Source organism: Olea europaea, chromosome 10 (genome assembly GCF_002742605.1).
Source record: "Olea europaea var. sylvestris chromosome 10, O_europaea_v1, whole genome shotgun sequence".
Lineage (NCBI taxonomy): Eukaryota > Viridiplantae > Streptophyta > Magnoliopsida > Lamiales > Oleaceae > Olea > Olea europaea.
In genome coordinates, this window is record NC_036246.1 from 43,668,742 (window position 1) to 43,684,490 (window position 15,749).

The 15,749-nt window shown below is 36.8% G+C and overlaps 1 pseudogene; it reads right to left on the minus strand.

Annotated features, from left to right (window-relative positions):
• Window positions 1–1,975: 1,975 nt before the first annotated feature.
• Window positions 1,976–15,139, minus strand: LOC111400714 (annotated as a pseudogene).
• Window positions 15,140–15,749: the final 610 nt, after the last annotated feature.

Consider the following 15,749-nt stretch of genomic DNA (forward strand, 5'->3'; position numbering starts at 1 on the left):
AAAAGAATTTTCTGTACTTAAAATAAAATAGTTAATTATTCTAAAAGATAATTTTACTTTTTCTTAAAGTTTATCCAGACATACTTTATCCATTTTCTCGATAGATGTTCCTTTCAGTCTTGATTGACAAAAATGTCCCAGTACTGAAAATTACACCTCCAGCTCCTTCACGTTTACGTGTATTCAATTTAAATTTCAAATTTCAACTCATGCGCCAAATAGATAGAATTGAAATTTCAAATTAAAATATGTAGGTGAAAATGAAGTTTAAAGATTTATGAATAGTTTATAAATTTTATCAAACGCTTAAATTCCAAATTGATGGATAGTGACTGACACAACGAGAAAAGAAATTCAAACGAAAACTTTTAGATTACGAAATTTGAAATCTACCAAATTAAGGAGAAAACAAATTTCACGAATTTTATTGATGAATGATGATGAAAAAAACGAACTAACTCCTTATTTATAAGGATTTACATGGAAACATAGTTTAAAACAACTAAAAATAATGAAAAACAAAATAATAAAAACCCAAAATAAATGAATTGACAAAAATAGTATCAAAATTTTAAAAATCATTTTTTGGGTCCTAAGCGAACTCGAATGGTCGAAATTCATCGTACATCACTACGTAGCAGTGTTTATTGTTCCTCTCATCGTTCTCTTTCCAAAATGGTCTTTTGGGGCCCCTATCCGAAATTATGAATACTTTTTCTCCAATATCTCTAATATGTTATTAAAATTTTACTTGAAATTGGTACATGATATAAAATTTCAAAAGTAGATGAGAGAGACAATCTAGAAGAAGCGCATTTCCGTCGGTCTGTCCCCATCTTTTTTCCTTTTCTTAGATTATCATAAAAATCATTTCATTACTGGTTTGGTCCTTAATTCTGGATTTGTAGTAAGAAAAGGATTATTATACATCTAAAACCCATCATCATTACGTGGGAGCAATCCCTCCACTCCACTTAGAGATAACGATTTGAAAAGCCAATGAATTTTTACCGTGTTTTAAAATGCGTGTGCATGTTTTCATTGGGCACTTCATATTCCATTATCTACATTTCTCCTTTAACATAATTACAAGTGTCAACCAAGCAGTACCGATGACTTGGACCAATAGAAAAATCTCTTTTAAGAAATGCCTAAACAACAAGATGCTTTTAGTCACTGTTTGGTAATTATTTTTTTTCATACTCATTTTTAACCACACATTACCACAATAAAATATTCTTTAAGTCAACTTAAATTTTTTTCTATTTTTTAACCATTCATTCTCCAAAAATTTACTATTAAAAAACTCATTATTTACACAATTTACATCTCTCCATTAAAGAGATTTTCAATCACTCTGAAGATCTAAATCATAATTTACAAATATTTTACAGCACGACTGGGGATTCTTATCGACAGAACCATCCCAAATTTTAAAATTTACATATTTTTACCATCTTTTTTTCTTCCTTATAAATGACTATGTCCGTAATTAATGACATTAGATAAAATAAGATTCCAAATGATTTTCTTTTATTTTTTGACACAAGATTGGACAATTCAACAAAAGAAATTTAAACTTATTTTTCTTCTTCGATCCTGTTAAATACTATTCAATCTACTTTATCAAATGATCATCATGACATAACACAACTAGACATCAAAATCAGTAGATTTTCAAGTTATCATGGAGAAAAGGGAATAAGATGTATATCACAAAGGCACGGGCATGCTAGTATATTGACTCTCTTCCATATGTTAAAAAGGTAAAGTGGTGATGAACTGAAACAAACGTGAAAATTTGATTCTTGCTACAAGTATATCAAAATTTACATAATGAATTACATAATATTACATGGCACTCTACCATTTGTCAATTGAAAAATATTACATGTATATCATTGTCTACATAATGGTGTCCATAATTACACGTAGTATTGGATCCAACCTTTAATTTAAATTTCACACTTGTACATCAACAATCGGATGATTGTCACATCACGTTATGGACACCATTATGCGCAATAATTATATACAAGTAGAATTTTTCTTGTCAGTTTAACACATCATATTTTATGTACAAGTAGCAAAATTCATCGTAACCCCATCGCTGTATAAATAAAAATTAATCACCTGAACTTGTCCTCGACTCCAGCTAATGCAACACGGACGGTGCTGTGCTAGTGTTGTTTTGCTACCTATAGTCATTAGGATTCTCTCTGCTCTGGATGAGAGGGATGCCATCTTCCCGACAGATTTATCCGGTCTTCACATAATACAGCTACTAACTCAACATAGAGTTTGTGCTCCTGATCATGAAGAACAAAGGGGATCTGATGCAGGGCGAATAATTCAATAAAGATAACAAGAAGAGATGAGAGAGGGGGGAGAAGAAGAAGAACAGAGACAGAGGGAAGAAGAGAGGAAAACGACTATAGCCAACTTTATTATTTAATCAAATTCATCAACTCAAAAATAACAATGTAGAATAGATTTAAATACTGAAAATACTGCAAACCTAGGGCCAAGCCCAATACACAAGTCCATAAAAATGAAATAACCTAAATCCAACTAAGAAATAAAAGTCCAACTCTAGGATGTCCTCATCAATTCTCCCAGGGTGGGAGAGAAAACTCGACCTTGTCGAGTGGCTATATCACCATAGGCTGAGTGGCTGGGCAAGCTTCTTCTGGCGTCTGTAGAAATGTGTCAGTGGCGGTCTGAATCTGGTGTCCTCACCAACTCCTCTCGGGTGGACGGGAGGCGATCTGGGCCAATGAAGATCCTGCTGACTTCGATAAAACTCTAACAAATCTGGATCCAATTGCTGTAGTGTCTCCCTGGAGATCCATGCACAGTCACAATTTGGTCGACCAACCCTACGAATAAGGAAGTGCTGAACCTCTCCATCATTAGTGAACACAGTTTCTTCATCTAAAATAGCATCAATTTTTTCTTTGTGTGCTGTGAGAGGTGGTAGTGGGTTAGAAGGGGCCAAAGAATCAGGATCAAGGTCTACAAAAGGAGATGACAGAGGATCATCTGAGGGAATGAAATGGCCTTTATAAGCTACGAGGTCCTCAACATTGAAAGTAGAGTGGTAACCAAGGTGTGGTGGAATGTCAACAATATATGCATTTGGACCAACCTGTTTTAAAATTTTAAAAGGACCAGCACTACAAGCTTGCAATTTAGAGGCGGGTCCATGTAGACGCCGCTTTGGCCTAATGCGAACCATAACGTAATCCCCAATGTTACACTCAACATGTCGTTTGTGTAAATCAGCTTGAAGTTTATATTTTGCATTACTAGTTTCAAGTTATTTATTAATCTCAATATGCAAGTCACAAAGATGATGTGCAAATACTTTGGCTGATACTGACACTCTAGCATGTGGGGACATAGGGATGAGATCTAACGGTTTCCTAGGCTTGTACCCATGACCGGCTTCAAATAGACTCATACCTAATGAACGATTTATGGAGCTATTATACGCAATTTGAGCTACAGGAAGGATTAAATCCCAATTTCGAAGGTTTTCCTAGACCAGACAACGTAATAGGTTACCAAGATTTCAATTAACAACTTCAGTTTGACTGTCAGTCTGAAGGTGGTAGGCCGTAGAAAATTTCAATTTGGTACCCATCTTGTGCCACAAAGTTCTCCAAAAATGGCTAGTGAAACGAACGTCCTTATTCGACACGATGGTCTTGGGAAGCCCATACAATTTGACAATTTCATTAAAGAATAACAGGGCAACCTTGGACACATCCGACGTCTTGCTACAGGGGACAAAATGAGCCATCTTTGAGAAACGATCGACAAACACAAAAATAGAGTCATGCTTTTTTGGGGTACGTGGAAGTCCTAATACAAAATCCATACTAACATCTTGCCAAGGACAATTAGGGACAGTGAGAGGGATGTATAGACCTGTGTTCTGCTTTTTCTGCTTACTCAATTGACAAGTGTTACAAGTACTAACAATCTTAGCCACGTCTTTCTTCAAGCTAGGCCAATAGAATTGACGTTCAACTTCCTCTATGATCTTATCACGTCCAAAATGACCAGCTAACCCTCCCGCATGAATTTCCCACACAATGAAATCTCGCACTGAAATTCGAGGAATGCACAATTTATTGGCTCTAAAGAGATAACCCTCCTCAAGTCGAAAGCCATCTGTGGCGCTTGAATGTCCCCTTTGTAAATCAAGAAAGATATCTTTAAAATCGGGACACGCCTCGTAATCTTCCTTAAGTCTTTCAAAACCGATGACCTTGACACTCATGATCGACAAAAGGGAGACACGACGACTTAACGCATCAGCTGTTTGGTTCTCTACGCCTTTCTTGTGTTTTAAAACAAATGAATATGCCTGCAAATATTCGACCCAATAACCGTGCCTAGAACTTAATCTTTTCTGGGAGTTGAGGTAACGGAGGGCCTCGTGATCCGAATAAAGGACAAATTCCTGGGATAACAAATAGTGGCGCCAATAGCGCAAAGCCTGGACCACTGCATACAGTTTATTATCATAAGTTGAGTACCGCTGTTTGGCCTCGTTTAACTTCTCACTGAAATAGGCAACAGGGTGACGATCCTGACTTAAGACTCCGCCTATACCTACCCTGGAGGCGTCACATTCAACTTCAAAGACTTTGGAAAAATCGAGAAGACGCATGACAGGGGCCTCCATCATTCGCTTCTTAACTAACTTAAAGGCTTTAGCCGCCTCTCGTGTCCAATGAAACTCCCTTTTCTTCATGCACTCCGTAATAGGCGCCATAATAGTGCTAAACCCCTTAATAAAGCGACGGTAAAATGTAGCTAAGCCGTGAAAACTCCTGACATCATAAATAACTTTGGATTCAAGCCAGTCAATAATCGCCTAAACCTTAGCAGGGTCAGCGGATACCCTTGTCGAAGAGACAATGAACCCCAGAAAAATGACTGTGTCGGTGAAGAAAGAGCTCTTCTTGACATTCGCATGTAGATTAGTTGCACGAAGGGTAGAGCAAACTTGCGTGAGGTGGTCAACGTGTTGCTCCTTAGTCTTACTATAGATGAGGATATCATCAAAGTAGACAACAAGAAACTTGCCCATGAAAGGTCGGAGAGTTTGTGTCATTACTCGCATAAAGGTACTTGGCGCATTACTCAGCCCAAAAGGCATGACCAGCCATTCATAAAGATCATCTTTCATCTTAAACGCGGTCTTCCACTCATCACCTAGGCGAATTCGGATCTGATGGTATCCACTCTTCAGATCAATCTTCGAAAAGATTGTGGCACCAACCATCATATCTAACATATCGTCAAGGCTAGGAATGGGAAAACGATACTTCACCGTGATCCTATTGATCGCGCGACTATCCACACACATTCTCCAAAAACCATCCTTTTTGGGCATCAATAGGGCGTGGACAGCACACGGGCTTAAACTCTCACGAATGAATCCTTTGTGAAGGAGATCATCCACTTGCCTTTGAAGTTCAGCGTGCTCGGTAGGATTCATCCTATAATGAGATAAATTTGGGAGGCATGCCCCTGGGACGAAATCTATGGCATGTTGAATATCCCTTAGTGGAGGTAGATAGTCAGGCAGGTCCTCCGGAAAGACGTCTCGAAACTCTTGGAGGATCGACAGGACTTGAACAGGGCTCTCTATTGTGGAGTGGGATGGAACCTCCATGACCACCAAAGCGAACACAACTGAGTCACCGACAAGTGTACGCTCAAACTCCGTAGGACTAATGATGTGCAATCCCTTTCGTTCCACACTTTTTTTCGTTTCCAGTGGGCCAGCAGGCTTTGGGGGCAGTGGGTTAAGGTGAATTTTCTTTCCATTAAACACGAAAGAGCAGGAATTAGATCGACCATAGATGGTTACATCTAGCTCAAATAACCAAGGTCGTCCCAGGATAATGTGCCCAACGTCCATTGAAATAACGTCACACCATATATGATCCTTATACTCGAGAAATTGGATAGGGACTAAACAATACTCCTTGACAGCTATGGAAGAGGTATCAACCCAAGAGATGCTGTATGGCTGAGGGTGAGGAACAGACTTCAACCCTAGACGGGATACAGTAATCATCGAAACCACATTAATGCAGCTGCCACTATCCACGATAACTTTACAGCCCTTATTGTTAATCTTGATGTAAGTGTGGAAGATAGCATGACGGCGCCAATCATCGGCATCCCTAGGCTGGGTAAGAGTACAACGGACAACACCGACTCTAGGCGTATGTGGGATAAGGGGACTAGCCTGAATACAACCCAAGAAGGTATCTTCACTATCCTCCAAGTCATCAAACTCTTCTAACTTAGGCTCATAAACCTGATCCTCTAGTGGCTCGTCAATTATACCTTCACGCTCTTTCAAAACTAGGGCTCGGCTAGGACACTTAGAAGCAATGTGACCAAAACCCTTACAGTTGAAGCATTACAAACGAGAGGACGTTCTTGAAACCTCAGAACCTCTACCTTTACTATCCGATGTAGGGGTAGTATTAGAAGGAGGAGGTAGTGGATGCAGAAGAGGTTGCAATACTACAACTTTTGTACGGTGTCCTAGTCACTAACTCGTAATCCCGAACGAAAGAGTAGGCGTGGTCAAGAGTGGTGACGTCTCTAAGAACAAGCTCACGTCTAAGATCATCTCGTAGGCCTTGCCTAAATCTACTCAAGGTCATGATTTCATCCTCAACGACCTGACATCTCATTCGAAACTCGTCAAACTGAGCAACATATTCGGTCACAGGTCGACTGCCTTGCGTAAGTGTGTTCCATTGATCCAGCAAGTTGCCCCTGTAAGATTGAGGTAAATATTTTTCTTCAAGGCGACGCTTCATTTCATCCCAGTTCCCAACAGGGAGAGCATGGCGCCTCTCTAGGAGGTCCTCATCACTTTTCCAAAACAGTTGAGCTGTGCCAGTTAATTTCAAACTGGCAAATTGTACTCTCCGATTTTCAGGGACCCCATACCAGGCAAAGAAGCGATCCATATCTCTAATCCATTGATTGAATACACTAGGATCTAGACAATCATCAAATGTAGGGGCATCTAACTTAATATTTCGAAAGAGGCGCTCCTTGTGGCGAAGGAGAGATAGTGTACCATGACGGTGATACTCCCGCTCGCGTCCACGAGCTTGATTTCCGTCCCTACGATCATGTCTAGCATGGTGTCGACCACCTTGTGGATGACGATGTGGTCTATTAATGGAAGCGTCATAATTTTCAGCCTCAGTTGAGGATTGGGTTGGGTCAAGAGTGTTTACCCTAGCGGTTAGGGCTCTATTCTCCTCGCGAGTAGCGGCTAAATCAGTTTGGACAGTCGTTAATTGATTTTGTAATTGTGCCAACTGTCGGGTGATAGCTTCAATGTGGGAAGGGTCCATGGCAACGGTACTAGAGTTAGAGACAGTAACGCGACCACTACGTAATTGCATACACGGTAACACAAGTTAGGTGAAGTGCCTACTGAGATCAACAACCAACGAGTGCCAGCAGGGAAAATAGTGACTGAAATTTATCTATTGTTATTATTATTATTTTATTTTATTGTAGGGATTACGTGTGGTCCGATCGCAAGCTAATACTACTAATGCCAATAAAATAAAAAAGCAAAGGTACAAATGCTAGGACTAGTCACGTGGGGTAAAGGAGTGAATAATGGGGTCGGCTCGTGAATTTCAATCCAATAGATTTAAGGTTAAATTATCAAAATATTAGCAACATAAAGAATGAATTGATGCAATTCTAGAGTACAGTAACAGTGTCACTAAAAATGAATAGGAGTAGAGACTCCCTGAATTCAGTTGGCCTGAGTCGTCCCAGCGTCGAATGTCTCCACTTTCTGAATGGTTAAGCGTTGAGATGCCAAGACAGAAATTTCGTATTCGTCGAGGTGTGGTACTGATTAGTCAACTAAAATGTACCTGTAGAATCATGTCAGGAAATACCCAAAAATTCTCGATCTTTTTTTTTTAAACTCTTTTTTTTGACTTTTTTTTTAATGATACAAATTAGATAAACTTTACATAAATGAAACAATAAGGACTAATTGTGGTCCAAAATAAAATAAAAACAAAGACTATTGACTAAAACCCCAAACAAACCATACAACTAACCCAACCTCACGTGAAGTCGGTCTCAAGAGGGGGAGAGACGGGCATTGAGGCGCCGTCGACTGGATTGAGGGGCTGCGGTTTGGATTTATCAATGGTGGTGAAGTTTTCGATCGTCTCGGTGGCTACTACCGTTTGGGGATGTTGGCTGCTCCCAGGGTGAAGCTCGTGACTTTGCAGGTCGCGTTTTTTTTTTTGGTCTTTCGGAGGTTCCTTGGAAGTGTTTTTTGGCATTCAGCAGTGGTGGTGGCGTGAATTGCAGGTCGTAGGTGATAGTGGCTTATGTGAAATCAATGGTGGACGACACTGTGTTTTGGTTAATGGGCTATTACAATTGGAGGCGGCGATAGCGAGGTGGGCGTTTTGGGGCGCCGAGAATTGCTCGAATATTGCAGGAGATGTCAGAACTTGGGGTGGCAGGGTGGGTGTTGTTCGGCAACGGAGTGGCTGACGGTGTAGGTTTTCTGTGGTGATGGTTACTGTGTGAAAACGGGCTTTTGGTTTTTTTTGCAGTAGGGCACCAATTTGATGCAGGGTGGGCGTCGTCCGGCAACGGAGTGGCTGACGGTGTAGATTTTCTGTGGTGATGGTTACTGTGTGAAAACGGGCTTTTGGTTTTTTTTTTGCAGTGGGCAACCGGAAAATGAAAATTCTTAAGTTTCGCTCTGATATCAATTTGATGCAGGGTGAATAATTCAATAAAAATAACAAGTAGAGATGAGGGAGGAGGGAGAAGAAGAAGAACAGAGATGGAGGGGAAAAGAGAGGAAAACGGCTATAGCCAACTTTATTATTTAATCAAATTCATCAACTCAAAAATAACAATGTAGAATAGGTTTAAATACTAGAAATACTGCAAACCTAGGGCCAACCCCAATACACAAGTCCATAAAAATGAAATAATCTAAGTCCAACTAAAAAATAAAAGTTCAACTAAAATAATTAAAACTGAGATATCCTCATCAGGATCAACAGAAAGAGAATGAGGGAACGAGGTATCAGACATAGTGGAAGCAAATTTTTATAATTTTAAACGAAGCCAAGAAATGGATGGCGGTGGCTACTATTCCTCAAAACAGTTGAGGACTGCATTTCAGCAAAACTAGATTTGATAACCCCCCACCCACCACAGAAATAAAAAGCTGAGATATAAAAGTTCGATATAAATTTCAACACCTTATGAAGAACACTTGCAGCTAGCTCTTCAGCTGTGTCATTAGTAAGCACGGGAACTACCCTTTGAGCAAGGATACGACCTGTGTCATAATGCTCTTCAACATAATGTTTTGTAGGACCAGAGTATTAGTATAAACATCACAAGAGCAGAAAAATAAGATAGCTGGCTGAAGACTTTATTTTAGTGACAGCTGAAATCTTGAATCTATGTTCATGTCTGAAGAAACACAATATCGAAGGCAGACAAGCATGATGAACAAGCTAAGCATCCATTACAAAGTTTGAGTATGCAGGTTGCATCCCAACGATCATTAACTCTAAAAAAAGAAAAAAAAAATACGTGATGTGAAATTTGTGGAAGAGTAAAAATTTTAAGTAGCAATTTTAATTTTTTGCTCATATATAAAAAGTCTGCAACAGTAAGTTTGCTCTCTGTCAATTCTGATGGCAAGAGGAGAAAAAATTATGAACTGCATCATAAAATCTATATAAACAAATTCTATTTGTCACTGCAATGCACCTACCCCAATGGTAAAACAAACAAAATTCTTGGAGTAAAGAAGAAAAAGGAAGTATTTTGAACAATATTATATTGCAAATGATTGCTTTTATGGCCCAATTATCAAAGTTTTACCGTGCCTGTACGCCTGTCACCTATAATTAGGAAACTTGTGCACTCTCTATGGCAAATGCAGCCACATTTACAACAAATAAGTTTGCAGAAATTTGAAAGAACACAAGACAAATGATATGTTTTTGTCCCAGAATAGGGCTAGATGTTCAGTCTTTCGGCTTAATCACGTGTTGAGCATTTACCACGAGATTACGTTATAGATCCACGAATATCAACAAAAAATTAGTACAAATGTATGAAGAATTCAATTTCTTCAAGTTCTTTATAGCCTCTGTATTTTACAAAATTGTAATCAAAAAGCACTTTGCAATCTCAATGATTGCGCAAAGCACTCAGTAACTCACAGAAAAAGATTGCACTCACATAAAAATGGTTACAAATTTACTCAAGAAAAACCTATCACTCAAATGAAGGAAGAGACGAAAGAACCAAGAAAACTCAAAAGTCTCACACCAAGTGAATAAGAAAAGGCGAGAACAAGTATATAAATGTCCAGCCGAAAAGTCACAGTCCAAGGGTCATAAAGCAGCCACATTGACAGCAGATTTCACCCCTTAAAGTAGAGGCAAAAGTGTAAAACTCAGAAAAAACGATTTTATAAGGCTTCAATTTTAACCTAACTTAAACATCAGGCCCAACTTCATATGGCCCATCCGGCCAAGAATAATAGTGAGGCAGCCCAAAGTTTAAACGAAAGGTAAAGGAAAATCCATATATAAGAAGTACAGAACAGGGAGAATTTTGAAAGGAGTGAAGGATGAAATTTTGGATTTTGGATAAGCTCGGACCAACTCGGTAGGGATAAGCTTGCGATAACCAGCTAAAAGAATGATGTCAACTTTGTATGACCTGTGTAAATTAAGAAAGCACAATCAGAAAGTTTTAAGGATGCGGCACATCAAGGAATGCCAGAGACACTGGGCTATATGAGTTGGTGGAAATGTGTGGTTATGATGTCGGATGTTGAAAATAGTTCACGCAGATAAGCCTAGACAGGCAGGTAGATTAAAAGGCTGCAAATATTACACAATAGGTAAAATGTAGCAAAAACTAGCTGAAATACAAGGAATTAAAGCATCAGGTTACTTTCGAATTCGGTGAAAAGTCAAAATCATATTACTTTTGAATTCGGTGAAAAGTCAAACTTCTAATATATTATTGAGAACAAAATTCATCAGTTTTTTTATCAGTGTTTTGTTCTTTTGATACTGATTGCTGAAATTCTATGAAATCAAAAGCATATGATTCGAGGTAATCTCATTTACACTTTTGCTAATAATTCAAATATCACTTGCTATAACCTTTATGCTTTCTTGTCTCCTATATTTTCAGTCACGGGTCCCAAGAAAGTAAGAGAAGACAACCAAAGCACTAAATACTCATGAAAGAGATGATACTTCAAATATATTAATTACTTGCTTCTTTTATTCTCATCCAAAAAAACATTAAACATTAATGCATGAACCGAAATAATGCACAATATAATATCGGTGTGAGGACGTGACAGGCTGACCTAAGTGCAGCTATAAGAACTTCTGTGGATAAACCCTCAATTGCATCTTTATTTTTAGGGAAAGAATAACAGGGATGCCCTTAACTCTTGCATATACAGCACCTCCACAATCTACGATTCCAAAAGATTGAAGGATGAATACATGTAGAAATTAAACATCAGTCTGTGCAAAAGATAAATTCATTATGCAAATATTTCAACGGTAGTCGTGAAGATTTTCTCAGGATGCTCTTATCTTAGAATATTTAGCACCTTCGCAATGTGCCATTACATAGGATCACATAATAAATACAAGTTGAGGACACAGAGGAGAACAAAAGTGTGTACCAAATATAAATGCTTTCCATAAATTCTTCAATGGTAGCAATGTATAAGAATAAGCAATTTCACAGAATTTAGAAAAGATGCTATGCAGAAATTCAAATTAGAAGCTTAAACACTTTAAAACTCGAAGCTTAAAAATTAGGGCTGGACATGATCCAGTTCAATTCGGTTCTCATTAGAACTGAACCGACCCGAAATTTTTGAGTATTTAGTAAGTGGAATCGTCGGGTCCAAATTTAATTATGGAACCGGTTGGGTCCGGTTCCATTAGGTTCGATTCTGTTCGGTCCGGTTCGATTCGGTTCGGTTCCGAGATTTCGTATTATAATTAAATTTTTTAATATATACAAAGTTACATTAACTTAATTAATAATATGTTCAATCTTAACTCTTACAAAATAATATAGTCCAATCGTATGTGTCATTTATGTCTCTCTAGTTTGAGTTCTTCATAAATTTGATTATTAAAATTACAGGAAGAGAAAGATAGCGAGCTCAAAATAATTAAGAGAGACGTTGTAGAATTTTAATTTGATTTTCTCCAATAGAAACAACACTACAGTAGAATAACAGATTTGGATAACATTGAGGTCAATTTGATTAGCCCCGTTTGAGCCCCATTATTCCTAGATTATAATGAGATGAATAGTATTTTTTTGAAAAATGAGTGGTTGAAAAGTTTTTGATTTACGTGTAATATTATTTTATTGAAGATTGTGTGGTTAAAAGTAGGAGAGAGAAAAATTTAATTTAATATAATGAGGAATAATGGGGGCCAAACACATGCTAAATTGACTTTGAATTGAAAATTAGAAATAGGAAAATCATATTGTTTGAACTAAATTAACTAGTTAACAAATTTATTTAGAAAAAATAAAATAATTTTGCTTATTTAAAATAAATTAATTAAAAAAATTAGGGAGAATCAGTTCTTCGGATTTTGGCCTAGAACCGAGAATCGAACCATACTCGTCGATTTTCGATTCAAATACCCGTTAGGGTATTTATCTTGAAAAGAACCGTCGGGTTCGGTTCGATCAGTTTGGTTCGAGAGTTTTGTCCAACCCTACTAAAAATTCATAACAGAAAACCATCTATTTTCCAGAATCTCCAAAAGAATACGATACATCAAAATTGATTGAGTACACATATAATTTCAACTTAGACATTTAACAATTTAGTAAATAAAGTAATTCAAACAGAAAAGAAACGAAGAAAAGAATCTTCAACAATGTAGTCCATTTGACAATTCACATTAGCACCCAGACCAGAATAAAATAATAAAAAATCACATAGTAATATGAATGAATTAATCTATTTGTACAATGAATTTTCACAATGAGTTTGACAAAGTGTAAAGATCCTAGCCATTGAATTCAAAAACAGTTTTTCAAATCAATGTCAACTCTCACATTGTCAAAGTTGTTGTCAAATTCATTCTACAAGTAGCATGATTGAGTATGAATAGCATACCGTATTTATTGGAGACCAAAACAACAATATCTCCATGCTCGGATCCATTTAGAGCAGCCTCCACCCGATAAAAATACTGCAAGATTTTCCTTATAACTTTCGATTTTTCACTATCTTCTTCTATATCAGAAACCACTTTATGTTTTGTTTTCAATTTTAGAATTCCTGCGCCGTAAATTTGTCGAGGCGGGCAAAATGCTATACGGAGAAAAGGGAGAGTTTGTTAATTGGTTTTCAACCAAACCCGCTTTGCGTAACAGATTTTGGATGAGATATAGGTGGATGATGTCAAAAAGGACGGGGGATGGATAGAACTGGTGATCTTGAAAAAGGTCCAAAAGAAACCAGATGCGCGACCCAATTTTCCAATTGGTTTTTGAGATGAAAAAACAAGGTTTTGGGAGTGATTTTTCAACCCCCGCCCCCTATTTTTTGACAGTTATTTCATTATTTCAGCCATAATTTTTGACTTTTTCTCTTATAAGTGGCCTCCACTTTTTTTCTAACGGTAAAAAAAATTAATTCTCAAAATTACTACCAAACAGGTTCTAAATGAATCTGACACTAGCTTTTCTTGACAACTTGGATGAAGTGAATAGAAAATATGGTTTTTGTAATTAAAAGTGTAAATAAAAGTGAAAATGTAAATAAAAAACTAAATAAATGTATGAACGTTTTCATAATAACAATGAAACGGAGGAATATTGTGTGTTAACTTTACTAATTTATTTGAGACTCATTTGCACTTTTTCAACATATTTGTAATCATGGCTGCAATTAATTTTTTTTTCTTTATTTAAATAAAATTATATATTTGTCATTTCACAACTTTCAATTAAGAAGATGAAAATGACTCTTTGGGCAATGAAATGTCAAAATAATGATGAAAATGTTAAAAAACAAAAGATGTGTACGTTTTACACAATAATAGTGAAAAAGAAAAACGTTATGTGTTATGTGCTAATTATCCTTTAAATAATGAATATTAAAAATATTTTTTTGATATAAATTTTAATAGGATATATATCAATATATAATTTTTTTATTAATTATATTTATTATTGGTTCGGCCCGATTCAATTCTTTAACCTTTAATCCTTTCACGTTTTCAGATTATTATTCAGTTCAATTTTTAAAACATTGAAAAAATTCAAAAATTTCCAGTGTAAGTCGTAGTTGCAGTTTGGGCGGGTTTAAGGTTTGAATGAAGGAGAAGAATATTCAATTTCTGGATTTGGTGCAAATGGTCGTTAACTTTTACCTTCGGTGCGTGAATGGTCCCTAACATTAGTTTAATGTCATCTACATCCTTAACCTGTGTCTTTTATGCGAAACTGGTTCATTTGAGGGAATTAAAAAAATGTCTTCCCTTAATTTTAATTATGGAAATTACCTCTATATCATCAACCTTTAATTTTAATTATGGAAATTACCTCTATATCATCAACCTTTGAAAAAAGTGCAAATGAATTTCGCATCTATGGTCAGGTTGATTTCAAAGTCTCGTAATGAATTGAAGATAAGAAGTAGGGTTTAGTCTAGTATATCACCTCTTTATCCTAGGCGAACTGCTTAGCAAAGCAAACAATAGGTCATATTCGACACTCCTATATTAATTGGTCAACGAAGAAAAACTTTCGATACGCTTTAATAGTGTATATACATTTGGATCATTTTAAAACACTACATTCACAGTGCTCAAATGCTAAATAGATGGCAACCTAGCATTTGAGAACACCATGATACTTCAATGAAACAAATTTTAATTGTTTGGAATGAAGTTGAACATAGTGTTGAATAAGTATCATAAATTTTCATATATCAATGTCGTGTACGTGTCTTCAAGCCCCCAATCTTCCGCATATCTTGCTCATCCGACATGGCATGAATTACCAACACCTATGAATAGAATTTTTTTGAAAATCGAGTGATTCATTTAGTGAAAGACATTAACGGAATAGTTAGAGATACGGCAAGCAAAGATCACATAGCCTAATTAAATGCAAGTTGAATAAGCTATGACCAATTGTTCTATAACATTCAATATTTGCATGAGTCGAGGTGAATATAGAGTATGTGATGGAGGCACTGGCTTGGCAATACTCATGAAGCAACTTCCTAAAGCTGTAATCATTAATCATCACTGGAATAATTTATTTTTCTTAAACACTCTAATGCACCACATTAAAATCTCTGGACTCATGTCGTGGTAAGAAAAGGAGGGCAAAGTAACTGTTTGATTTTTAGATGACTAAGTAGTTCGAGGTTGATGTTTAATACGATGCCGATAAACCCTGATGCTTGCATTGTACTCAGGTCAAAAATGTCCAAGTGCATATATGATAAAGTTTATGATTGCTTTTAAATTGGTCAAAATTTATTTTAATCTATAAGTTTTATAGATGTGGACAAAGGAAGAATCCTAGTTATTGGACTCGATCCAAACATTGATCTCCCTAAGGCGCTGCTAGATCGTCGATCATCGATTGAA